The sequence below is a fragment of the Nanorana parkeri genome, unplaced genomic scaffold, assembly GCF_000935625.1.
Source record: "Nanorana parkeri isolate BGI_ZX_2015 unplaced genomic scaffold, ASM93562v1 scaffold2733, whole genome shotgun sequence".
NCBI classification, from domain to species: domain Eukaryota; kingdom Metazoa; phylum Chordata; class Amphibia; order Anura; family Dicroglossidae; genus Nanorana; species Nanorana parkeri.
Genome location: NW_017309001.1, coordinates 39,287 through 39,837, shown reverse-complemented (window position 1 = coordinate 39,837; position 551 = coordinate 39,287).

Sequence of the window (551 nt, the reverse complement as noted above, 5' to 3'; positions counted from 1 at the left end):
ACACCTATCAACAGGCCACCACGGCACACACACCTATCAACAGGGCACCACGGCACACACACACACCTATCAACATGGCACCACGGCACACACACACACCTATCAACAGGGCACCACGGCACACACACCTATCAACCGGCCACCACGGCACACACCCCTATCAACAGGCCACCACGGCACACACACCTATCAACAGGGCACCACGGCACACACACACACCTATCAACATGGCACCACGGCACACACACACACCTATCAACAGGGCACCACGGCACACACACACCTATCAACAGGGCACCACGGCACACACACACCTATCAACAGGGCACACACACACACTACACACTTTCTGTACCAACAATGAGCCTTCTGTACTCAGCCCGTCCAATGAGGGGACAATGACAACACAATCCCTCAGATCACAACTCCCACCAGACATGTCCATGTGACTACAACCACCACATGTGTTAGACATGGAGTGCTGAGGGGTCACACCCCCTTCACATTTCTACTGCTGTCAGTGTGCCAACCTTCTCTCTGTCCTCCCTCAT